This window comes from Excalfactoria chinensis, chromosome 21 (genome assembly GCF_039878825.1).
Source record: "Excalfactoria chinensis isolate bCotChi1 chromosome 21, bCotChi1.hap2, whole genome shotgun sequence".
NCBI lineage: Eukaryota > Metazoa > Chordata > Aves > Galliformes > Phasianidae > Excalfactoria > Excalfactoria chinensis.
In genome coordinates, this window is record NC_092845.1 from 859,488 (window position 1) to 884,881 (window position 25,394).

A 25,394-nucleotide genomic window follows, 5' to 3' on the forward strand; every position below is an offset into this window, starting at 1 on the left:
TTTATTATGTGGTGCTGGAAGGTTTCCCCGTTGCGGGCTGCTCGCAGAAATGAGGCCATTTTGTCCGCATCCCTTGCGAGGCGACAGCGTCTCCTTCCTCGCAGTGCTCGCAGTGCTGGCAGTGCTCGCAGTGCTCGCGGCTCGGCAGACCCGCCCGGGGCTCCCCGGGGCCGCCGCTCCCGGTTCCTGGCGGCGCGCGTGGGGTCGGGGGGTGGGGGGCGGTCGGACCGCGCGCCCCGTCCCGGCGGCCGTGAGCCTCCAGCGCCGCCCTCGCAAGGTGCGCGTCCCCGTCAGGCCGCTGGGAGGCCGGCGGAAAGCCCGAGATTAGGAAGCAGTTAATCAGCGGCGGAGCGAGCGGGGCTTTTATTTTGACAGGGCAGCGCTTGGCTCCTTGCACGGAGGAAAGTGAATGATCCTGTTTCTCCAAATGATTATTCAGGCTCCGGCGGAGAAAGGAGCACTCGGCACGCAGCGCTTCGCCCCTCGCCACGGCGCCCCCGCCCGCCCCCGGGCTGCCGCGGCCGCCGGCACCGGAGCCGCCCGCCCGGCGGGGAGAGCGCCCGCAACTCGCGGCCGGGAGGGAAGTTGCCGCTCGCCGCGGCCGGACGCCGAGCTCCGCCGGCGGGCGCGGGCTGGAGCCGCCGGCGGCGAAAGCGAAAGGAGCGGGGCGGCGGGGCGCCGGGCTCGGAGCGCCGCCCGCCCGCGGCCCGGCCCCGCGGCGAGCGGCGGGAGCACGGCCCGCTCCGCGCCATGAGCCCGGCCTGCGGGGCCGGCCCCGCGCCGCCGGCCCGCGCTGAGCAGCCCGCGGAGCAGCGCCTGGCCGCCGCGGGGAGCTCGGCCGGCCTGCCCTGAGCCGCGCCGCCGCCGCCGAGGTGAGTGAACGAGCCGAGCGCTCCGCCGCCGGCAGCGCCCCATTGTTCCGCCGCGGGAGGGAGACGGGCCCGCGGCTGTCAGCGGCGCCGGGGCGGGACGGGACCGCGGGAACGGCGGAGCGCAGGGAGAACCGCCACCGAGAGCCGCGGGGCCGGACGGGAGGCGGGGGAAGTTGCCGCGGAAGGGCCCGGCCGGGCTGCAGCAGGTGGCGGTCCCGCTCCGCGCTCCGCTCCGTCCCTCCCGGCGCTCAGCCCCGTTCCCGCCCGGCCGTGCTTCGCTGTCAGCGCGCTCCGGGCACGTTCCGGGCATCGCCCGCTCCGCCCGGCCCTGCAGACTTGTCTGGCTTTAGGGACCGCTTTCCTCGCGTCCTCCCGGCCGTCGCGTTGTTGCTGGTCGCTGCACGAGGAGCCGCCAGTCTCGGCCGGGCTCCGGGGGTCGGGAACTTCTTAAGCGCGCTTCGCCCGGTTCTCCCCGGGCTGCTCCGCGTCTCCGGCGTCTTTAAAGGCGCGGGGAGGACCGAGATGGGCATTCCTGGGTTTGGTGTCGTTGCGTTTCACGTGGGGCTGAAAGAGGCGCTCCCGGGAGGCTGAGCCCGCCGGAGGTGTCGGGGCAGAGTCGTGCCCTCTGTCTGCTGCTGCTGCTCCCTCCGAGAAAGAAAACATGGATGCAACGAACCCGCTGCCGTGCGGTGTCAGGGACGTGTCTTCGGCAGGTGGGGAACTTGTCCCGGCCCCGCGCTGCGAGCAACCACTTGCTGGAGTAGAAATGTGAGAAGGATGCATATCTGAACACATAAGTAATGCTGCATGACGGGGCACGCTGCTGTGTTGTCGTGTGCAACGTCTGTGCTGTCAGACGGGGCGCAGGGCTGTGCTGTCACCCGGCTGCGTCCTGCAGGAGGAGAAGGGCTGCTGCCCCCCCCGGCGACATCCGCACACCTTTGGGGTTTGGCTGCAGCTCTGCGCCCCATCCGAGCGCGGCTTCGCTGCTCCTCCCGCCCTCCCGCTCCCTGCAGAGCTGCACGCACTGCTCTGCTGCTTTCGCAGAGAAAACTGAGTCACAGAGGAAGTGATTTGCACAAGGTCGTGCCGTCAGGCCGTGTCGGTGCTGAGCAGCACGCCGGTGCCCGCGATAAGGCCGGCTGTGGCACACATGGGTATGTAACACCCGGCACTAACATCACCCACGTCCGCCTTGCTCTGCGGTTCTTTCTCCACTGTTTCTTTCTCTGCAGGCCACTCACGCCCTAAACGCTGTGGAGCCTCGTTGTTGTTGTTGTTGTTGTTTTGATGTGAATTGTGTCGGTTCAGCTGTGCAGACGGTGCAGTCAGTGCCTCCCTGCCACCCCAACCCCTGGCTTTGATACCCGCTGGCTGCTGTGGTGCTGCTGTGTGATGGGACAGTGTGCAGCGCTGTGGCCGTGGTGCAGCTGGATGTGTGAGCTCCTTGTTCCGTGGCAGCTGCCTCTGGGATTAAACCAGTGCACAGCCCTGGTAGAACTCAGCTCCATAGAGCTGTGCACCTTGCCGCTGTGTGCTTGGAGCTTCTGGTCCACGTGCAGCTTGGCTCTTCAGCACGGCTTGAAGGAAATCTTGCTGGTTTGGGGGAAGAAAACTTTGCTTTTCCTTCTCTTTGCTGTTCCGTCCCGCTGAGATGCTTTGGGCGCACTCCCTCCCCATGGTGCAGAAGGGAACACCTGGGTGCACCAGCTGCATCCCAACAGGTGGCTCTTTGCTGTTGGTGTAGTCGTGCTCTTTGTGGCTTAACCTTGTCTGTGCACTTGGACAGAAAATGTCATGCTTTCGGAACGTGGATATATGGGTGGACAGAGATACTACAGAGAGGTGATGTTCAGATAGAAGGGAGCTTTGGCAGTGTTGTTCAAGCTGCAGGGGGATTGCTAGCATGAATCAAACCCTAACATAGGTCCAACCTCTGCTCTGCTGGGCTGTTTCATTCCTCCCAGCGTGAAGCTGTCTGACAAACAGGCACTCTATGGATCCCATGCGTGGTTCATTATTTTTAGGGGGTGCTGGCATGATGTGGTTTGTTGGTCTCCATGAGATTACAGCTGCCCCAAGAGGTTTGTATGGAGATGAAGTTAGGGCAAAACAGGGCTGGGAAGCATTGCAGCTCCTTCGCTTCTCAGTTCTGATTTCCATCGGTTGTGAGATTGATGGGAGGGAGTGAGGATGGCAGGAAAAGCACTCCCAGGTTTTACCTGGCTTGTGCACTCGTGAACATGCTGCAGCTGCACAGGCTGGCTCTGCCTGCACAGGGGACCGCAATGAGCTCTGCCCTTCCAGCATCCGATTCCCTTGAGGAGAACCGCCAGCCCCACTCTTTACCTTTCGAGTTGTGAGTCTGTTTTCCCAGTGCTCTGCTTGAAGCCGCTCTCCGTGTGCTTTGCACACTTTCATCCTTCAGGTCCGTAGTGCAGAAGCTGCAGACTCCACCTTCCAGTATGCGACCTGCTCTGCTCCAACCCGGGGTTGGGATTGCCCCGTCCCCATCCGCTGGGTCTCTGTTACCTCCAGGAATCCCATTGCTGCTCAGCTGCAGGCTTTGCTCCCTCCGTGAGCAGGGCTGAGGTTGGTTGGTTTGCCTTTTCTTTCCAGTTTGGCACACGAGGCCTTCAATCCCAGTCAGGTGGGAGCGAGATCTCCTCGGGACGGCTGTAAGGCTGTGTGCTGTTCCCAGAGGTGGGGCGGCACCCTGTTTGGTGAGGAGCTGCGCCGGAGCCAAGTCCTGGGCCAGGAGCCAGGTTTGCGCTCTGTGCCAGGGAGGGAGAGACTTGGAAAGCGAAGCAGAGCTCCTCCTGTGCGAGAGATGGCCTGAAATACCGAGAGAAACCACAGAGTGCTCCTTGTTCCTGCTGTGCCTACTGGTCTTCCCTCTGCCCCAGTGCGTGGGAGGCCGCGGGATGCGATCTGCTGGGAGCAGGAGGGCTGTGCTGAGCCAGGATATGGTTTGTGTGAGAGATGCTCCACCACGTTGGCTGTTTACAGACTCTGAGCCCCTTGAAACGTAAGCACAGGAAATGCCAGGCTGCGGCGGGGCGGTGCGGCTCTGCGCCCTGTGCCTCTCAGCCTCCGGCACTAGCACAGCTTTGCACCATGGCAGGCTGCAGGAGCTGCAGAAGCAAAGGACTTGGTTATTTTACCTCTAAGTGAGGAGGAAAAGTGAAGGGAAATGACTTAACTGAAGGCAGGAAGTGAATATGGGGCAGAGCTGGGGATAGGAGCCAGGAATCCCGATTCTTGCTCATCGTTCAGCTCCTCTGTAGCTGCTGTGTTGGGTCTCAGCCTCATGTTTGAGCCCAGGTGTAAGCAGGCTGCTCCAGAAGCTGGCAGGATAGTTTCTCTTGTGAAGTGTCCTCAGCACTTGCTGCATTCATGAATTTTCCAGTCCCTGAGCATCTGATATTTCAAGGATGTCCCCAGCTGTATTTCAGAATGCTGCGCTTGGTGTGGTTGGAGCTGCAGGCTGCCTGGTGCCTGGTGCCCAGTTCTGCAGGGAGAGCTGTGCTCCACGAGGGGACTGCTGTGGCACTGGTAGAATGGGCTGGGAAATGGCTGTTGTGATTGAGGGGTCAGGGTGCTCTGGTGAGGGTGGAAATGAGCAGCAGAGGAGGAGGAGTGCAGGCAGTGAGCTCACCCTGCTGCTGCCCCTGCTCTGCGCGTGGGAACCCAGGGCTCTGGCTCATCAGGTGTGTATCAGTGGCCCAGTTCTGCAGAAAGGGGCTCTATTTGAGTCACAGAATCCTTGGAGTTGGAAGGGACCTGAAAGGCCGCCCGGTGCCATCCCTGCAGTGCACAGGGACACCCACAGCTCCAGCAGTGCTCACAGCCCCATCCAGCCTGACCTGGGCTGTGTGCAGGGACGGGGCACCACCGCCTCTCTGGGCAACCTGCTCCTAATTTCAGCCTTCCTAACAGTTTTCATTGGAAGAGGAGCTGGGTAGCTGTGTATCAGTGAAGAGTTTCCATGCACCTTCAGCAGTGTCTGTCACAGCAGTGAAGGGGTGGCTGCTTCGTGTTGTATGTGTGCAGTGCTGGGCTTTGGGCATCCTCGAAGAGGCACAGTGAGGCTGCAGGCAGAGGAGGCTGCTGGCTCACAAAGCACGTTTGCAGGGGTCTTAAGTAGCCACGCTGTAGGTCTCCCACAGCCCCAGCAGCCCGTGGGCACAGGGCAGCGAGGAGTTGGCTGGGTGGCTCTGAAGGGCATTGACTAACAACAAGGGATGAGTCTCTGGGCGACTGTTCTCCACAGCAAGCTGGCCGGGGCTGTGGAAACCCCTCCAGCACTGGAGCTTTCACCACTTCCTCGGTAGGATGTGTTCCAGCACTGGGCTGCAATGGGAGATCGGGCCAGACGGGGCCTGAACGGAGCTGCTCCGGCCACAGCCGGGCCTTGAGCACAGCAGTCAGGCTGGGCTGAAAGCTGCTTGTGTCCTGTGTCTGCGCAGCCTCGATTGAACTTTTCCCTGGCAAGGAGCAAAAGGAACTGGGGAGACCTAGGGCTGGTCCAGGCAAGTTTCCTCTGCTCTCCCCGCCTCCAGATGCAAGTAGGGGAACGGCAGCAGCTCCAGACTGCAGTTCAGGAGCTGAGCAGTTTGGGTGCTCTGGTCCATACTGCTTTTAGAGCAAACAATTTTCGCCTCTGATGTTTCTCTGCCTCATGGGCTGTGATGCAGGGAGAAAGGAAAGGGGGGGTGGGGGGGGGGAAGTGAAACTGTGGTTCAGAACAAGCCCTTTGGATGGCAAGAAAATTGCTGAGTAGCTGGTTTCCAGGTTGCCGAGGTCCTAGCCAGGGCCTGGCGCGGCTGCCAGAAGCAACAGGCTTGGAATTTCCTCTGCCTGGTGCCAGCTCTGCTCGGGCTGCCGCAGCACCTCTGTGGGGCCGGGGCTCCTCGCGGGCCCTGCGGACGGGGTTACGCTCGGAGCTGAGCGCTGCCCCCTCGTCCTCGCTGCCTGGTTTCTATTTTCTTTTCCAGGGTCCAAGCTGTTTTGAATTATGCAGCCTGCGCCTCCCGCGGGGCTCCTTGAGCAGCCGCCTAATGAGCTGAGCTCCTGACAAACTTTGCTCTGGCTCTGGCTACGCTTGGAAAATTTTACAGCCTTTTCAGAAAAAGGAAATGCCAGGAAAGGCCTGTCTCTTCTTATTTTTATGAGGGGGTCCCGGTTGAGAGAGGACCGAGATGGGCTTGGAAGAGAAGATAGGAAGGATTTGGAATGCTGTGCTGGGTGCTCCCCCTCCCCGCCACGCGCTTTCTAGTGATGGGTGTGAGACTGGTGTGGTCCTTCCCCAGCACGGCTGTGCACAGCGTGGGGTGAGACCTTCAGGCTGCACTGTGAGCACGGGGAGATGGCAAAGAGGTGACATGCGTGAATAGTGATGGATGGAGGCCAGCTCTCTGCAGCACCGAGCTCTCCTCACCCTGCTGCTGGCTGCATGCTCCCAGCGCTGTCCCCATCAACAACAGAACCTGGCACCAAGCGCCAATTTCTGCCCTTCCAGCTTTGGTTAAAGGATTCTGCTGGTGGAGAGTGTGTGGGGACCAGATCTGAGGCACTGTCACCTGGGAGGGTCAGTGAATCTGAGCTGGCATGCCAGCATCTATTAGTGCCCCCATCTGCAAGGAAGTGCTGGGCTGCATCTTCCCTCCCAGCTGCTGGTGTAGCTACCGGCTGTTTAATATTTGCTAATTGTATTTTTCTGAATGTCACTGTCTGTTTCTGCTGTGGGATCAGGCGGAGGCTCCTCCTGCACAGGGATGTGCTGCACGTCAGCATGCGAGGCCTTGCAGGAAGGGCAGCAGCACGGTGACGTCTGAGCAGGACCCAGAGGAACAGGGAAGCAGGAACGGAGGTGCTGCTACCTCCTGTAATCTGCAAGGGACAGCCCTGCTGAATTCACCCCCTTAGGCTGAGGAACCGCATTACAGCAGGAGAAACTGGGGCACAACAGAAGCTGTGACTTTGCCCACCCCCATCATAACCTGTCTCTTACGATCAGCGGAACCTTGTGGCCAAAGCGTAGGGTCGGTGTGAATGCTGTGGTCTGGAATCTACCTGTGGCCCTTGGCCAAGTCGTTTTGTGTGGCTCTGTGTTGGTGGGGCAGGGGCTCACCCTCGTCTCAGCCACGGGTTAGCTTCTTAGCCTGCCTCCTCGGTGCGTGCTCTGATCTGAATGCTGCTTCCGTGTCCCTAATGGTCAAAGACATCTCTGGGGACAGAGCTGGGGGTGTTGGTTGGAATATGTAAAATTGCAGCTTGCCTGGGGAGCTGTAGAGCTTCTCCAGTGGGAGGGACCGAGATTTCTGTGTGATCCGTAGGCATCAGCTGCTGCCAGTCATAGTCAATGAGCATCAGATGTGGGCAGTGATTGCCCTGGGTAGAAGGAGCCCTGCGCCAGCCCTGCTTTGAGGGTTTGGCCTGTTCTGTCTGTCAGGAGGGTGGCTCTGGATTGCTATTTGATTTGGCAGCCTGCGCAGGCCTGGCAGCCCTAAGAGTGGGATGCGGGCACCAGAACCGCGCACTCCTCTCCCTTTTCTTTGTCACTCCTCCCATTGCCTGTTTTCTGCTGCATTGGGCAGGAGAAAGCACCTCCCTGGGGCTGCATCCCCTCCTCCACCTGGAAAATGAGTGATAAGTCCTGCTTCGTTTCTCAGGGCTCACATGCAGAAGTGGAGATTGTATGTGACAATAGAGGCCAAGCTCCTTTGCTTTGCTGCTCAGAGGTATGAATGTAGCTCTCCTGTTGATTTTATTGCAGAGTGAGGCACTGGGTCTCCTCTTAAAGTGCATCTGCTTTTGCTTTTCAGTGCAGTGTCCTTTGAGGCGCTGGAGGCTGCGGGGGGTTGTGGCCTTTGGTGCTGCGTAGGGACCTCTGAGCTTCAACTGAGAGAAATTTCCACTTCCACCACTGGGTACACAGGCAAAGGACTTCAGCTGTGTCTTAGAATCATCATGGAGCCTAAGTCCCTCAGCCTGTCTACACAGCAGAGGTGCTCCAGCCCTCTGAGCATCCTCATGCCCTCCTCTGGACCCGCTCCAGCAGCTCCACATCCCTCCTGTCCTGGGGGCCCCAGGCCTGGGCACAGCACTGCAGGTGGGGCCTTCCAGGGGCAGAGCAGAGGGGCACAACCCCCTCCCTCTCCTCTCCCTGCTGCCACCCCTCTGTTGCTGCAGCCCAGGGCACTGTCAGCCTTCCGGGCTGCAAGCGCACACTGCTGCCTCATGTCCCGCTTCTGCCCATCAGGACCCCCAAGTCCTTCTCCGCAGGGCTGCTCTCCACCAGTTCTTCTCCACTCTGTGCTCATGGCTGGGACTGCCCCGACCCAAGTGCAGCACCTTGCACCTGGCCTTGCTGAACCTCATCAGGTTCTCATGTGCCCACTCTCAGAGCCTGTCCAGGTCCCTCTGGATGCTGTCCCTTCCTGCTGTTGTGTCACTGCACCACTCAGCTCGGTGCCATCAGCAAACTGCTGAGGGTGCACTCCATCCTATCGTCTGTCACTGGCAGAGATGCTGAACAGCACCGGTCCCAAGATGGACCCCAGGGGACACCACTCATCACCGGCCTCCACCTGGACATGGAGCCACTGACTCTGGCTGTGACCATCCAGACCTTCTCCTTATCCATTGAATAGTCCAGCCTTCAAATCCATTTATCTCCAATGTGGAGGTAAGGATGTGGTGCAGGACTGTGTCAAAGGCACAGCTCCATGTACATGACAACAGTTGCCCTTCCTTTGCCCATCGATGCCATCACTCCATCACAGAAGGCCACGGGATGGGTCAGGCACGCTCTGCCATTGATGAAGCTGTGCTGCTTGTCTCGGATCACCCCATCATCTCAGTGTACTTTAACATCTCTTCCAGGAGCATCCCCTCCATGTTCTTCCCAGGCACAGAGGTGAGGTTGCCCGGCCTGCTGTTCCAGGTCTTCCTTTCTCCCTTTCTTACAAAACAGGAGTGCCATTTGCTGTATCCCCTCAGTCAGCCTGGCTCTGAAGCACCCAGGGCAGCTCTAGACATCTATTAAGCAACTTAGTGGGTGAGACTGCTGCGAGAACAAAACATCGTGCTGGATCAGCTGTTGTGCTTCCTACAAGGTGACAGACTCTGTGATAGCTTTCAGACATGCCTTGTTTGCCATGCTTCCGCCAGGCGTTTTTTCCTATCAGATCTAAACATTTTGTTGGTTATAAAGGAGTTACTTTGCCTCGATCCTGAACTTCAGCAAAGCATTCTGATTTTGCAGGTGCTTGTGTTACTTTAATGAGAAGAGCAATCTACCTGCCCAATCATTTGCATGGTCAGGACTTGAAGCAACTGTTTCCCACCCCACATAGTGATTTTGAGATATGAAGAGAGGCTCGGGAGCCAGTGGCAAATGTTTCTTGTTTAGCTTATTATGCTATTTAATTCAAATGCTTTCAGCCACCCTAGGATCCACCCGGGCTCCCTTGTGCACGTGGCATATGTTATTGGGACCCTCTGCTCTGGAGAGCTGCTGCCCAGGGCTGACACCAGGCACAGAAAGGATGCGGCAATGTTGGGATTGTGGCTTGGAATGGTGGAGAAGCTGTGCATTGCCCTCGGCCAGTAGACTAATCTAATGCCTCATCTTATTTGCATATCAATTAATTTTTATTTTAAGAGGACTCAAGTGGACCCAAGTGCCAGACTGTGCCTCAGTGTGCTGCGGGAGGGGGCCAGGAGCTGCTCGATTTTATCTGAACAAGCCCCAGGGTGGTTTTGTGTAATGAGCCAAAGGCCCCTCTGGCTGAAGTTGGTTCCTTTCCATCCGAAACGGGTGATGGCTGATGTTTCTGGGTGTCCCGGGGCCTTTTGGGGCAGGTCAGAGTATGGTGTGCATGGATCCTGCTGCACCCTCCGTGTGCTGGTGGCACAGGGCAGTCTGTGAGGTGCAGCTCCCATCACCCACCGTCCCTGCAGAGCATCCTGGATGCAGAACAAAACCTATGGGAGAAGCCTGGCTCCAGGCAGCCCACATTACTGTGTGGCTGGTGGCAGAGCTCCTCTGATCGGCCTCATTTATTGCGGGGAGGAAGCAAACCTCCACTGCCCAGAGACAGGAAACTGGAGCCACGTGGGCCGTCCGAGAGCCCAGCTGACACCTCACGCCTGCACAGAGCAGCGCTGCTGGGTCTGGGCTTGCTGGCTGCCTGCCACAGCAGCGGTGGTTATGTTCTCCATCATCCACTTTTACAATGAAGGGGAAACGCAGAGCTCAGAGCTGCACGGGGCTGTTGCAAACCTGAGCACTCCCTGCCAGCTGCTGCTGTGGGGAAGCAGCTGTGAGACGGGGCACCTGGGTGCTGGGAGAGCTGGTGCCCGAAGGGGGAGGCTGGTGGGCTGAGCCCTGTGTTCTGCTTCCTGCTCTGCGTCCTTGGATGCTTACTGCCTCTCCTTCCTGCACTCTGCTGTGCGTGCCAAGAGGAGAGGGAACTCGTGGGCTGCAGCAGGACCTTCCCAGCGGTCCTTGCATGCAGACACAGCCCCGGTGGCTGTGCTCAGCTGCAGAGGGGTGTGCAGCGTTCCCTGCAGCACCGTCCTGACCCCGGGTCATTGTCCTGGGACTCCTGCTTCCCATCTCTAAACTCGCAGTTATTAGAGGGAAAGGCAGCGTAAGCTTTCGCAGCAGCCTGTCATGTTTGTCCTGTTCAATTACAATGCAGCAGCAGTGGCACCAGCCGCCGCCTTCCTCCCCTCCCTGGGCTGGAGTGCTGCAGGCTCTCAGCAAATGCTGTCTGCGGACATCTGCTGCCTCCTCCCCCCACCGCCTCCTGGCAAGCAGCAGCAGCTTCCAGCGAACAGCCTGCTCTGTGCATCATTTCCCCCCCCCCCACGCCCAGCCAAAGCTCCCTTCTGCTCTTACAGGCTCCTTCACAGGACCTTGAAATGGTGGTTTCCCTGGTGCTGGCTCAGCTCCAAGCAGCCTTCGGTCTCACAAGACCATAGCTGGGAAAAAAAAAACCAAAACAACACAACAGCCACACAACAAAACAGGGTGCCTGGCGGAGGGAAAAGGCTTAAATGTGATGCTTACCCTGCTCTGGCTCGTGATTCAGGCAGGCAGCCCTCTGCTTGGCAGGGCTCCAGCTTGTGGCTGGGGCCAGAGATGTGCACCGAGTGTGGGCAGAGCTCGGAGCCATTTGGCTGGAGGTGCTGCAGCCAGGTCAGCTGGGAGCTGCAGCCCCGGTGCCAGGGGCGGATGCTTTGGGCTGATGTCTGCCTGGCTCTGTCCTGTGCAGCTGCAGAGGGCAAAGTTTGCTGTTCCAGGTACTGCTCCGGGCCCTGCTGGGGGAAGGGAAATGTGTTTCTTTCTGCTGTGTTCCAGCAGTGGGAGGATTTGGTCCTCCTGAGAGCGGCTCATAGACCCTGCAAAGCAGCGTTTTGGTGGCTTCGGTCTGCTGGGTTCCAGTGTAAGGAGATGTGTTTGGTACAGTAAAGGATGCAGATAGACTGCAAGGACATCCTCATCCCGCTGCCAGCTGCTCCCCTGGCTCCCACATCACAGGGTTGCCCTGTAAGGAGCTTCTGGCATCAGGTGTCCGTGGAGATGGGAGTGAAAAAATGGATGGATTGAATGAAGGGGGCACAGCAGGCTCCTTCTCCTGAAGGTGGTGAAGCAGTGGCTGGGAGCACGAAGGCAGTGCTGGGCTGTGATTGCAGGGAAAGCCCAGAAGGAGGGCTGGGGTGTGCGGGCTGGGGAGGAGTGAGTGGAGGGGGAGGATGAAAGAGGGTTCGGTAGCTCTGAGTGTAAAGGCAGGTCGGGAAGCAGGAGCTGCAGGGGCTGCAGGTGGGACGTGAGAATGGGAGCTTGGGAAGATGGGATGAACGGAGCCCGTGGGGATATATGGCCATTTTGTACCCACGCAGAAAGCTGCGAGCACAATTCAAAGGGATTTAGACAAGAAGGCACAAGTCTTTGTTTGGAGGGAGATGGATCATCTTCAGTGTGACAGTCTTTGTGGCGGAGGAGTGCAGAGGCACAGCCACACCCCCTGCCAGCTCGCAGGAAGCGATGCTGTGCTGATGGTGGGCTCTGCTCGGGGTTCTGCTGGCCCTGGCCGTGCCAGGCAGGAGGCCGAGCTGTGTGGCTCTTTGGGTGCAAACAGGGAGAGAAGAGCATCAGCAGGGCATGGCACGGCTGCGGGAGGAAAGCACTGCTGTGCCCCGGTGCCAGGGATGGGGAGGGAGAGAGGGCATCCTTCCCTTGCACATAGGGGTGCCAGCAGCTTTGCCCTGCCCGTGGAAGTGCTGCCTTCTAGAGGTGCCCCGGCATGTGGTCAGTGCTGTGCTTGTGCCTTGGTGCTGCTGCTCAGCAGTGCTTTGGTGGGGTGAGGATGGGCATCTGGGCTGAAGGAAGCGCACAGACTGTGCTTCTGGACAGTTATCCTCGCTTCCAAATCGGAGCAGGTGATTTTCTCCCATGCTAGGGCTGCATCCCAGGCACTAGGCTCTCGTTCTGCTTGCTTTCCCTCTGCTCTGTGTCTGGCTCCCTGCACCCAACCTGCAGCAGGGCTCAGACACAGCAGCTGTGCCGTGCTGGAGGCTCACTCCTGGAGGACCACCCGGGCTGCCCCTGTGTCCCCCCTCCTCCTCCTCCTCCTCCGGTGCCCACACGGCGGCCTAGCAGGGCAGGGCAGCGGATGGGTTGCCCTGCAAAGGGTTAAGCGTGCTGCAGCTCGCTGTGCTCCTCGGGCAGCCTGCTCCGTGCTGCAGGAGCGGTGTTTCGCAGCTTGCTCCAGTTGGCGTGTTTCCCAGAATGCTTTGGAAAAGCACTGACCCCTGACCCCCAGTACAAACTGAGCCCAGCACGTGGGAGGGAGAAATTACTCCCAGACCTTCAGGCTCCAGGGTTTACAAGCTGCCTGCAATAAAGCAGCCATTTTTTCCGACAGTTACTAAATCTCCCTTTTAGCTCCACGACAAACCTCTGCCGTCACTCCCCTCCCCAGCCCCCAGCCCCTTCTTTCTCTCCTCTTTCAACCAGGAATACCGCTGTAAGAGCGGATGGGTGGTCAGCGTGGGCACAGTGTGGGGCGGTGCTGGTGGTGGTGGTGGGTCCCATCCTTGGCAGCTGTCTGGTCTGCCTGCCCCGCTCCTGCTGATCCTGCGCTCTATGCCGGCCTCCTGCAGCACCTGCTGCCCTGTGGGATGCACATCTGCAGCTCTGCGGGTCTTGGAAGGCGATTCCTCGTGCAGAGCGACTCGCGGGTGATGGCATTCCGGTGTGAAGAAGTGATGTTGTCTCCGTGTTGAGGAGCCAAAGTGCAAAGGTTCTCCTCGTGGCTTCCGAGCCTCGATGTTGATACTTTGATAAGAGCCCAGGTTTGAGCTCCGTGTGCCATCGGCTCCTTAGGTAACTCGCACAGGGATTAGTCTCCAGGGAGGCCGGCCAGTTTCTAGGGGAGATGGCTGCGTGGGAGGCTCACGAGGCTTCGCCAGATCGTGCTTGTAATGCCTGCTGTGATGTGAAGTGCCAAGTGCTGCTTGTTCACACAAGGTTTCGCGGCGGTCCGGTTGTGCCGGCGCTCAGAGCCGTGTGCTGCACTGCAAAGGGAGTGGGGGGTGTGCAAGTGTTTGCACAGCACTCTGGGAACAGCGAGTGGCTGCTGTGCCACGGGCACCGTGGGATCCAGATAAATAACATGGCAGTTAGTGTTTCAAAACAAGCTCTTCCCCGCTCCTCCCAGCCCTGCACACATTCCTCCAGCAGGGAGCAGGCGGGGAAGTGCCTGCAGACAGCAGGGAGGGCAGCGAGCAGCTGCCCGGAGCTGGGGATGGTGCTAGTGACGGCTGGCACCTGCTGCAGGCATGGCCAGCAGAATTCCTGAGCTACACCTGGCTCTGTGCTGAGCTGCTGGTCATAGTGACAGAGGAGCCATTTTCTTAAAGCTGCTGTAGGATCACGCATCGGAAGAACGCGTTCGTCTGAATCCCCTTCTCTCCCCTCTCAGAGAGCTCGGTTTTGTTTTTACATCCCTGTGGCAGGCAACCAAGCTGGCTGAGTCAGTCAGCTGGCTGGCCACCAGGAGCAGAGATGTGGTTTTGTCCCCTCCCTCAACCCCCCGCCCCGTATTTTTTTCCTGCACCTACTGACAGTTTCATGTATTGAAAACAAACCTCTCATTCTGTCTCAGGGCTGGGCCGAGTGGAAGCTGGGTTTTATTTTCTGCCCTATGTGTGGGGCTGGGTTCAAGCCCGTATGTCGGTGCTGGGGACAGGAGCACCTTGTGTGCCCGGGGGAGAGCTGAGCAGGGTGCAGGAAGTAGTCAGTGCTGAGGGTTGATGGGGGTCCCTGCAGCAGGGGACGTTGCATTGCTGTGCTGAGCGCGTGGGTGAAGTGGAGACTTTGTACGTTGATTTTTCTTCTTTCCAAATGCATAAATCCCAGTAAATGCTCCGGCTCCGCTCTGGCTCCTGTGTGCTTCAGCAAGAATGCTGCATGAGGGCGAGCAGCTGCTTGGCTGCTGTGAGGCATGCGGTTATCTGAGGATACCTGCACTGCTCTGAACTGGTTTGTTTCTTCCTCGGTTATCTAGCAGCACTCAGCTGCAAGCCAGGCTTCCAAGGCAGTGAAGGCAAGGATGGGGTGCAGCTGCTTCACTGAGAAGGGCCAAGAGATGTAAAAGGCAAAACCAATCCTCCTGATGGGTGGCTCCAGTTTACTGGGCTCCATTTCTTCACTCCTGTCCCAGTCCCTTAAGAGCTTTGTGCCTGTGGGCATGAGGAGGTGTGGGCAGAGGAGCGCTCTGTAGCAATAAGTGAGTGCCTCTGTGATGGAACCATGGAGCACGATGTAGCCACACTTCTTTCTGACCAAAAGCAGAGCCCACTGAGCACCTGAGCTGCTGGAGCAGATAGTCTTGGAAGCATTAGGGAGCAGTTAGTCTTGGAAGCATTAGCAGATACCTGTTAGATCAGAATCCATGCAAACCCTGAACTCCTCAGTCCTAGGCTGAAAGTGCGTTTGCAGATTGATCATAACTGATGCTGGCAGGAAACCTGGGGATTCTAAAACCCCGTTTTGGCCCCAGCTGCTCACCTGTTTGCTTCTGTTTTTATTGGAGAGTAGGAAACAGGACTTGTCAGTTCCACACTGTCCTGGTTAGCACTGTTGGCACAGTTTCTTTCTAACCTAATCACCAGGAAAGCTGCTTGTAACAAGGTCTGACCTGTGGGCAAACTTTTAAACAAGCACCAACTCCTGCATCAAATCAATACCCAGATCAATTCTCCCCCCTCCTCTGTCAGAAATACAGTATAGCTGAGTTGGCTCTGCCTGCTGAGGCTGTTTCCCAGCATCTCCCCATGCAAAAAGCCTGAAACTGCAGAATCATGGAACAGCTTAACATGGAGGGGACCTCAAAGCCCACCCAGTGCCACCCCCAGCTGTGGGCAGGGCTGCCCCCCACCAGCTCAGTCTGCCTGGGGCCCCATCCCACCTGACCTCAATGGGGATGGGGAGCTCCATGAGGAGCATGCCTGAAGAACTGCAATTAAAGCTCTCTCCACAAATACTGTCACCATGGTTTGGGGGTGGCAGCCCTTAGAACCTTGCCCCAGATCTTCATGCAGCGCTTGGGGAAATCCTGCAAGCCCCAGCTGGACGGGAGCAGGGCGGCCTGGCGCAGAGATCAGGCTTTACTTGCTTGTGCAGTGAGGCTCCGGTGCCCGGAGGTGGGGTTGGCTGAATCGCCGAGCCAAGCTTTGGAGAAGAGAACCCGCACGGTCCCTGCCCTGCCGCGCTGCTGGGCGGGCTGCAGGCGGCCGCAGGTTGGTGCTGGTGTGAACACGCTCCCGTGGAGCTGCGGTTAGGCAGGCACACCCACGCCGACATGGATGCAGGCAGCTCGGTGCCGGTGCAGGCCTGCTTGCCGTCGCACACGCAGACAGACGTGTTCCTATCTGCACAGGCTTCGGGGTTCTGCTGACACAGACGGCCCCGCGCACACCGCTGTGCTCACAGACGCGGGCGACAGCGCAGCCACGGCACTGGGCTATTTTTGGGAGCGCTCCTAAGAATTTGAGCGTGGTTCAGATGTTAGAGTCTTAGATGGGGGAAAGCTAGAACAGATGGCTGGAGGGTTCGGAGCAGCAGCCCTGCTGAGAACAGATATTTATAGGCAGATTTAACCCTTGTGTGGTCTTCGGAGCCATGCTGAAAGGAACAGCAGCTGAAGGGAACACGGCCGTGACCTCGGAGCGTGCGCTGTCCTGTCTGTGAGCTGCAAGGCAGGGCAGTCTGTTAATCCTGCTGCTGCACTTTCTCAAGCCTGGGGTCACTTCTTTCCCTGGGCCATGAGATCCTGCCCCATCGCTGGCAGTGCATGAGGCTGTGGTTGCAGCCTGCAGCATCCCTGCAGCTGCTGGCCCAAGGCAGGGCTTGCAGCTGGGTGATCCTTAAGGTCCCTTCCGACCCAACCATTCTATGGTTCGATGGGTTTTTTTCCTTCTTTTTGCAGATTGCACAGACCCGTCCTTTTCCTAGCTGAAAAGAGAAGGTGTGTTTTGTTTCGTGCCTGCTGCCCTGCACAGATAAAGAGATGAGACCCTGCCCTGTGAGACCCACCTGCCCTCATCTCGGGCTCTCTTACTTGAATATCTAGAGAAGACCAAAATCTGTGGGCTGTTCTGAACAGTGCTGGCTGCAGAGTATAGAGCGTGATGTGTCTGTGCTGACAGATCTGGTTGTAGTCCTTCCTTCGGAGCAGCCAGCCTCCTGTTTGGGACCTGAAGTAGTCTTGTGTTTAACTTGCTTAGTGCAGCTCCAAGTGGGCTTGGCTGAGATGAGCAGCACTGAGGGGAGAGCGATGGGGAGGCTGGGAAGAAAATGATGCGCTCAGGTGGGAAATGGAAAGCTGCAGTGCTGGGTTGGCAGTCAGTCCTGCAGGGATCACACACAGCAGCGTGTGTGGAACGCTGTGCTCAGTCCTGTATGCGTTTGGAGCCTTCGCTGAGCTGCATCTTCCTCCATCAAGGCTTAGAGTAATGCAGGAGCTGAAGTTTGCAGCATCACTCACTGATCCCAGATCCAGACTGTTTCTGTTGCCCTTCACCCATTCAGCCCCTCCCTGGATGTGATTCTGTTCTTATGTGTGAGTTGAGTTGAAGAGCTCTCAGATTTCCCAGAGGTTTTGATGGCCAAAAGTTCTCCCATCAGCTGGAGCTGGAAAGAACAGAGGAAAAATACATTTAATCTGTTCTCTGCCCCAAGAAATGCAACCCTGCCCACGGCAGGGTGGTTGAAACTAGATGATCTTTAAGGTCTCGTCCAATCTGAGCCATCCTGTGTTCTTACAACATGCACTGTAGTTGTTGGTAGCGTATATTACGATGGGTGTCTTCCCTTCCAACCTCACTTTGTCCTTAACAGCTCTCTCAGCTGCAGATCCAATGTGTGACTGCGTTTTGCACCCAGGTAGATCGGTGGGAGCCAGGTTGCACTGCACGCGTGTGTCTGGGCTGGCTGTTTTCATCCAAGGCTTGCAGGAAAGACCAGCAGCCAGCTCTCCCCTTCTACCTGCCATGGAGGAGAGCATGCCGTGCACCAGGCGGGTTGGTAACTGCCAGTCCCAGGGAGCTGCCCACACTTGCCTGGCCTCCACAACAGCCCCATTGTTCTGAGCAGGCAAGGAGGAGGCTTCCTGCAGCTCCCTGGGCAGCTTTAACCCTCTGTCTGCCAGCATCAGCCCATGGGGCACGCGTGGAGCAGGAGGGACAGTGGGCGGGTTGGCACCTGTGAGCATGTGTAGGGGCAGCGGCTGGGAGAACAGAGCCTCTGATCTCAGAAAGGTGTGAATGGAGAGCCAGAGCCGTGCTGAGCCTCCATGACATAGAGTGATCGGATGGTTTGAGTTGGAAGGGACCCTGAAAGGCCGCCCGGTGCCATCCCTGCAGTGCACAGGGACACCCACAGCTCCAGCAGTGCTCACAGCCCCAACAGCCTGACCTTGGCTGTGTGCAGGGACGGGGCACCACCGCCTCTCTGGGCAACCTGTGCCACTGCCTCACTGCCCTCAGTGCCAAACCTTCTTCCTTATCTCCAGTCTCAACCTTCCCTCTTGTCGTCTGAAGCCATTTCCCCTTCTCCTGTCAAAACAGACATCACTGAAGAGTCTGTTCCCATCTTCCTTACAGCCCCTTACAACCCTTCCATGCCTCTAGGCACTGTGACCTTGGTTTGGAAGCATCCTGCATCCACCCTGGCACAGCCACCAGCAGCTGCGCAGCTCCGGCCCTAACACACACTGGGGCAGGAAGTGTCTTTAGGAATGGGATGTTTGGGGTGTTGGGGTGCTAATTCCAGTAGCTGAGATATTGGCGTGGAAGCTGTGTAAAGCGATTCCAGCCTGATCAAAGTGCCTTCTTCCTTCCTGTCCTGTAACGTGATCACGGGCCAGAGAGCTTCTCCCGATCCTGCTTCTAATTCCTGTTGTAAATGCACAGCCTTGGAAGGAGCACTCATGCCTTACCAGTGTGATCATACAACCATAGAAGGGCTTAGGTTGGAGGGGACCTTAAAGATCGCTCAGTCCCAACCCCCGGCTGTGGGCAGGGCTGCCCCCCAGCAAATGGCACTGCTGGCACGCAGGCTTATGTGCAGGGGTCACAGACAGAGCCAGAGATGCACCGTCTGTGGTTGGGAGAGCGTGAATAACTCATGGCTGGAAAAGGACCGGACATCTCTGTGCTGCTTTCTGATGGCTGGGTCGGCTGAAGGAGCTGCTCTGCAGCACGGGCTGTACTGAACCACCGTCTCCATCCCTGCTGTCTGTGATGCTGGTCAGATCCCTGTAAGCTGATTCTGAGGCATTTTAGAGCTGCCTCATACACCCCTGCCTTGTCCCAGATCCCCTCTCCTGAATCTTGGCTGGAATGCCAAGGCTGTGCATGGGGTTCTTCTGGCTGCCAGTCTTCAGACGATGACCATGGCCTGTGCTTGCTCAGAGACTGCTGCATCGGCTTACCAGTCAGTGTTACTGGAAACCCTGTATCCCATTTGCCTATATGAAAATGTAAATGGCCATCCCGGTTCCAAGAGGGATGTTTGCAGTTCTCCCACTAGATAGCCTCCATGCTCTTTCTCCCTAACTGTACCCAACTCTTTGTCAACCCCATCACTCTTCTTGTTTGTGCATTCTGGGTTTTGTAATTGATGGTGTAACTGGAGCTGAGGATATGGGCTGAGCTGGGGGTGCTTAGTGCCCTCAGTTACTGTACCGAGTGCAAGTGAAACGGCTCCGGAGCATTATCTGTCTGCAGAGAACGGGGCTCTGGCCACAGAGAGCATTCTAAACCTCAGAACTTGGGCCTCCTATGAGCCTCAGACGTGAGGGCTGGAGGAGTTTTGGAAGCCCTTGCCAACTCTGTGCACCATAAATCAACGAGGCATCTCTCTCCTGTTGGAGAAGAGGGCTGACTGGGGGCAGCCCCGAGGAAAGGTTGCTGCTTGGCCCCTCCTTGCGGTGTCTGTGTTTGGCTGCTGTTAAACATTCATCCTGCAGCCCTTCCAGAGAGCTGCAATTAGCGAGATGGGCTGATTTCTGGCGCTTTCTGCCTGTTTCTGCTGTAAGTTGGCAGCATGGGTCAGGGTTAGATAATTATGTCTCTGCAAGAGCTCGGCGAACTGTGGGAGGGTTTGTACAAGGGCAGAGCAACCCCTGGGACCTTGGGCTGCTTCTGCGGGACAGGCCATGCCTTTCTGCAACCCCGGCGTGGGAGAAGCTGGGAAATTTCAACTTAGGATGTGGAGGAGGCTTCTGAGACGTGGTGAGGAGGTGGAGCAGCTGCCCTTGCAGGGCACTTGGAGGGGAAATCCCTGTGCCGTGCCCCCAGCAGCACTGTGCCGGTAAAGCCCCGTGCCACTCAGCAGCAGATCCTCACTGCCCACCCCAACAGTGCTGGGGAAGGCAAAGGGTTTCCCAGGGTGGAATTTCCTGCAGGGCAGATGAACGGCTGCTTCCCCTTTGACCTTAAACCCCAATGTGCCTGAGTCATGATGGCATGCAAATAAGAGCGAGCGGGGAGTGGGGGTTGAGGGAGCTGCTGGGAAAAGGAAGTGACCTCAGCCAAGGTTTAAATATAGAGCCAAAGCTCTGCTGTGTGCTGGGGCTGTTATTTATAATCGCAGAGGAGTGCTTGCTGACTTCTTGCATCCCTTCTGCAGTCCGATCTCCCAGAAGGCAGTGCAGATGGATAATGATTTCTGTGCAAGGTGCTGGGGCAGCCAGCCTTGCTCTTCCATCCCTTTGCTGCCTTTCTGTCCCAGGTGAGGCGGCGCACGTGTGTTTGCTTGGAGGTGTGCACACAGATGCAGTGATTTGGGCTGTTTGGTAGCCAGCACGGCGCTCCAGCCTCTGCTTCTGTCAGCTCACAAAGTCCCCATGTTCGTTGTGCTTAGTGCAGGGACAGGTCACAGGAGAGGAGCCCAGTTTTGCCCAAAAATGGGGCTGTTTCCAAAGCAGGCTGTGAACTGTAGGACACCAGAAGGTAGAAACGATACAAATCAGCTCCTTCCCAAACCTTCCTACCAGTTTCTTCATTACGGAGCATCCTTGAAGGCAAACCTGCTTGTTGCACGCTGTTGCAGCACAGGTCCCGCTGTGCAGTGCAGGGGGGTGCAAGGCATTGAGGGGTGGTGGGGTGCCCTTGTTCAGGCTGGGATTTGCAGCATGGATCTCAGAGGGTCGTCACCTGGCCAAGGGCAGTTGTTTTGGAAGAGCTTTTCTGTAAGGTGTGATAGGGTACCAGCCCTTGCTTGCAGTGTGCAGCAGACACCTCCGTGCTGAGTTTTCTGTGAGGAAGGAGAACAAACATCTGCCAGGACTGCATGGCTGGGGCCTTCAGGACAGCTGTCTGCATCCTGGTTTGAGGGCTGGGATGCAGAAGGAGGGATTGGTGTGGACATGGGGACCAGTTGGGCGGCGTTGGGCTGAGGATGCCCTGGGTGAGGGTGACACCTAGTGGCTCCACCCCACAGTCCGTGGGGCAGCAGTGGGTAGGGGTGCTCAGTCTGCAACACAGTGGCTGGGAACTATGCTGGGTTCTCCTGGGTTGAAGGTGGAGTTAACTGCCCTCCTGTCCTGTGCATGAAGCATAGCAGAAACCCTTTGGCGATGTGTGGGAAGGGACCAAGTATGATTTTTAAGAAAAGTAGAATGGAAGATCTGGGGATTTACAGGTCAGTGAGCCTCACCTCTGTGCCTGGGAAGAACATGGAGGGGATGCTCCTGGAAGAGATGTTAAAGTACAATGAGATGATGGGGTGATCTGAGACAACAAGCACAGCCTCATCAAGGGCAGAGCGTGCCTGACCCATCCCGTGGCCTTCTGTGATGGAATGATGGCATCGATGGGCAAAAGGAGGGCAACTGTTGTCACCTACCTGGAGCTGTGCCTTTGACACAGTCCTGCACCACATCCTTACCTCCAAATTGGAGATAAACAGATTTGAAGGCTGGACTATTCAATGGATAAGGAGAAGGTTTGGATGGTCACAGCCAGAGTCAGTGGCTCCATGTCCAGGTGGAGGCCGGTGATGAGTGGTGTCCCCTGGGGTCCATCTTGGGACCGGTGCTGTTCAGCATCTCTGCCAGTGACAGATGATAGGATGGAGTGCACCCTCAGCAGTTTGCTGATGGCACCGAGCTGAGTGGTGCAGTGACACAACAGCAGGAAGGGACAGCATCCAGAGGGACCTGGACAGGCTCTGAGAGTGGGCACATGAGAACGTGATGAGGTTCAGCAAGGCCAGGTGCAAGGTGCTGCACTTGGGTCGGGGCAGTCCCAGCCATGAGCACAGAGTGGAGAAGAACTGGTGGAGAGCAGCCCTGCGGAGAAGGACTTGGGGGTCCTGATGGGCAGAAGCGGGACATGAGGCAGCAGTGTGCGCTTGCAGCCCGGAAGGCCGACAGTGCCCTGGGCTGCAGCAACAGAGGGGTGGCAGCAGGGAGAGGAGAGGGAGGGGGTTGTGCCCCTCTGCTCTGCCCCTGGAAGGCCCCACCTGCAGTGCTGTGCCCAGATCCCCTCCATCTGAGGACATTCTCTGATGCTTTTGTTGGAATACAGACTAATTTACCCACCGATGTCCCAGGGCTACTTTGCAGATTACTTGCTACTTAAGGATAGTCCTGCAGGGCAGGGTTCCAAGTACTCCTTGTATCTTAGCACTGCTTTTGGCATCAGAAGTGAAGTATGGGTGGAGGTATATGAATCTGCATTTCTAAGAGCTCAGAATGGCATGGGTGTTGGCTCTAAAAACATGAATTGTCCTAGAGAAAGTGGTGAAAACCAGGGCCATCTGTGAAAGGGCTGAAGAATAGTAGGAGACTTTTTTTTACAGGTCAGGGATAGAGAAAGGACTCGAAACATCAGGATGATGCATTTGGGGATGGTCAGCTGGGCAGGGCACTGGATAATCTCATTTAGGCACCATTTTCCATGCAAGTTTGGATTAGATGATCTTGTAAAGTCCTTTCCAATCAAGAGTGCTTTATGATTCAGTGGTTTTATGGCAATACAATCAGGCCTTACCTGACTTGCATGACTTCTAGGCAAGACTTGATTCACTTGTGAGACTTGTGGGCAAGTGGGGTGTTCAATATCTTACCTCCAAACCTGCTGCTCACGAGTGTCGATGTATTAGAGGGCAGCATGAGGCACAGCTCATCGAGTGCATTTCGAGCATTATTCACATGGGAATGTCTCTCTATAGACGGAAGGGAAAGTGATGCTGAGATTTTACCCTCCATTGAGACCTTTGAGACCTGTGGCCAAGCAGCCCTGCTGAAATGCACCATTCCCATTCCAAATGACAGGAGAGCAGAAGGATCTACCAAATGACTCTGAGAACCGCTAGGATTTGACTTCATTAGGTTTTCTCTGCAGGTCTTTTACCATCCTCCTACAGAGGCTGTGAGGCTTCTTCTGCCATTGAAAAAGGCATGTAAAGGGTAGGAAAGGGGAATGGGCTTCTCCAGGTTATCCATCTGACACTTAAAGAGCAAGATAATTTCCTGATGCTTGATAACGATGAGGCACTCATCATGAGCTGCACAGTTGCAGCATGGCATGCTGATGCTGAGCTGTGCTTTTTGGGCTCGGGTGGCTTTCAGGGCTCCTCTGGCTGCTGGTGCTCATCATGGACTCTTGGCTGGAGATGGCAGAATGACAGTTATACAGTTCTGCTGTTTTGGGGGGGGTTTGTTTCTCACTGGAACAGGATCTGAGTCCGCTGAATGGACTCACAAAACAGTTTGTTTTGGAACGATCATTTTTGCATTGAAAAAAAGGCAAATGTCTGAATTTGGTCTATTTCTCAAATCAGAAATGATTCAGGAGTCTCAGACATCAGCAGTCTTGCTTCTGGAAAGCTTGTCATAGCCCCTGCCTTGGTGAAATGCTTTGACTTTAATGAAGCAGTCTGTTATCTCTGTGAAAGTGTGCTGTCCCTTTTTGCTGCTAACCCTGGGACAGCTGCTGCTCTCAGGGCTGTGTTAGGCAGCGTGCCATGATCTCATGGGGGTAAGAGGGACTTTTAGGAGATGGCAGCAGCTCTTTGGGTTGTCACTTGCTGACCCATGAACACTTAATTCAGGAAGCCTCTGAGCTTGCCAAGGATCTCTCATTGCCGAGGATCTCATCATGGCTTTGTGTCCAGGAGGGATGTGGAGCTGCTGGAGCGGGTCCAGAGGAGGGCATGAGGATGCTCAGAGGGATGGAGCACCTCTGCTGTGAAGACAGGCTGAGGGAGTTGGGCGTGTTCAGCTTGGAGAAGAGAAGGCTGTGGCTGCACTGGACAGTCTTTAAGGTCCCCTCCAACCTATGGACATAACTCCAACATATGGTCTATGATTGTGTAACTTCAGAACCCACTTGAGTTTGTGGTGGTATCCGTGGGGCATTTTGAATCAGGGCTGTCACAAGATCGGTGCTCAGGTGCTGTGCTGCCAGCATACACGATGTGCTCAGCTCTGTCTGCAGCAGCAGCCTGCCCTCGTTACTCCCTGCGCTGGCTGGCAGAGCAGGGCTCGGTTGCTGTCTGCTTGTTGCATCACTTCATCACAACGCATCTCGTCTTGTCTGCTGTTGGTGGGGCATGTTGGTACAGCTCGGGAGGCTGATATCCACCCTGTGCAAGTCCAGAGCTATCCAGGTTTCATTGCTGGGCTGGCAGAGTGCTGCTGGAGCTCTCCTGCCCAGCGCTGTGCAGCGCACTCTGCATACTTGTGGTGTTGGGAATCTGTGTTGCTGTTCCTTGCAGAGTGGGAGCATGATTCACCAGAAAGTCCTCTGGGAAGGCGTTGGGGTTTCAGGTTTCCTGAACTATCAGCTATCAATTCCGGGACTGGGAGTTTGTCAACCCAGTCTCTCCTCGCCCAGTTTTTCCTCCTCCCCTTCTGCTGTTGTTGAGAGCTTTGCTGAAAGCAGTTTTTTGTTGGTTTTGTGCGAGGTTTATCTTCTGCCCAAGTCTTTGATTTAAAGCTTCTCAGACGTATAAGACATATATATTCTCCCTCTGCATTTAGATACAGCACTTCTTTCAGCAGAGCTATCGATTGAGCTTTGCGTGCTCCTTCCCCTCATCGGGTAGGTTGGCTCCCTGTTTCCTGATGGGGAAATCAAGGCAACCAGACAAAACCCATCAAGCTCAGGATCACTCATGGATCTGGTGGCAGCAGGGCTAGGACCCAGGAGTCTTGGCTCCTCAGTGCAGCCACTGGGAATTAGATTTCCTATTGTCTTTAAAACTGCTGGGCTGGAGCGTGTGTGTTGCTAAATTGCAGAGGGAGCCACATTTCTATGCAATCTCCTTTTTCTTTTCGAGACGTTTTGGATCATTTGTCTGCCCGTGTCAGTGTATCTTCTTGCTAATTAATTCTCTTCTGCGGCCCAGATGCGTGGCATGCCTGCTGGAATCTGCTTGGAAGGGGTGTGTGCAAGGAGCTCGCAGCAATCAAGATGTCTATCAGCGTGCTGCAGCCAGACAGATGGGAGGCTGGGGTGGAGTCCCGCCATGCCTCTTCAACAAGATCCAACTGTTGCTGCTTCTGAGAGCACAGTAGAATCTGCAGGCAGTTGCTTCTGGCCTTTCTCCCGTTAGGGTTTGTGAGTGTGGTGTGGCTGGGCTCGCTTCAGAACAGAACAGAATTTCCCTGGGTCACAGTCAGCTCCGAGTGGCTTTCTGTGCTATCATCAGCTGAGGCAAGGTATGGGATGTCCTCCCTGGAGCACCCAAAATGAAAGGAGGAGGAACGCTAATTAGATGCCCTTGGAACACAGTGTTCTGTAGGGAACCTCACAGCGGGTGAGGCTGCTCTGCACCTGATGGGTTCATTGGGATGGCTGCTGGGTCCTGTAGGGCTGACAGCCGTCCTCCCTCATGGCATTCTGAGGGATGTCTGTCTTCCTGAATGGAATGCTTGGTTGAGGTCATCCAGGCTGCACCAGGCGGCTGGCCGCCTGCATGGTATCTGTGAG

The 25,394-nt window shown here is 56.7% G+C and overlaps 1 protein-coding gene across 3 annotated transcripts in view; it reads left to right on the forward strand.

Annotated features, from left to right (window-relative positions):
• Positions 1–25,394, forward strand: part of BCL9L (BCL9 like) — a 43,529-nt gene that overhangs the window by 3,347 nt on the left and 14,788 nt on the right. The window contains exon 1 of one of the 3 annotated variants that reach the window (XM_072354823.1): positions 776–872. The exons of 1 other annotated variant lie outside the window; for it this stretch is intronic. The gene's annotated coding sequence lies outside the window, so the exon portion shown is untranslated. One more of the 3 variants, XM_072354824.1, reaches the window with a different exon arrangement.